Genomic DNA, 660 nt, shown 5'->3' with positions numbered 1-660 from the left:
GACGTGACACGCACTGGACTTTGTGGCAGAAAAAGATGTTTAACCAGTTCTGTCTCATAGATTCTTTCTACTTTTCTATTGAAGGGGGAGGGAATTGATCAAGGAAGAAAGATAGTCACTGTAATCTTCTTTTTTCTTGCACTTAAAGGGGATATCTCATTTTTCCTGACATGTAGGTTTTAGTGAATTATTTTCATTTTCAAAATATAAGAATCCTCTACTTCACTGCATCTTTTGCTGGCTCTTCCTCCTCTCATTTTTCCTTACTGTTGGGGTTCCTCAAGGATCAATCCTAGGCCCCCTCCTCTTCTCTTTGTATACTGTCGCTATTGGACAAACAATCAGTAGATTTGGGCTCCAGTACCATCTCTATGCTGATGACACCCAATTATACACCTCTACTCCTCACGCCTGCATTATTCCAAAACAGCAGTGATTGTCTTACTGCTGTCTTCAACATCATGTCCTCCCTCTATCTGAAACTGAACCTGTCAAATATTGAACTCCTCGTGTTTCCTCCCTCCACTAACCTACCTATGCCCGACATTGCCATTTCTGTGTGTGGTTCTACCATTACTCCCCAGCAACATGCCCGCTGTCTTGGAGTCACACTTGATTCAGATCTTTCATTCACCCCCCACATCTGATCACTAGCTCGCT

The sequence above is a fragment of the Ranitomeya variabilis genome, chromosome 4 (assembly GCF_051348905.1).
Source record: "Ranitomeya variabilis isolate aRanVar5 chromosome 4, aRanVar5.hap1, whole genome shotgun sequence".
NCBI lineage: Eukaryota > Metazoa > Chordata > Amphibia > Anura > Dendrobatidae > Ranitomeya > Ranitomeya variabilis.
This window is presented reverse-complemented; position numbering follows the sequence as displayed.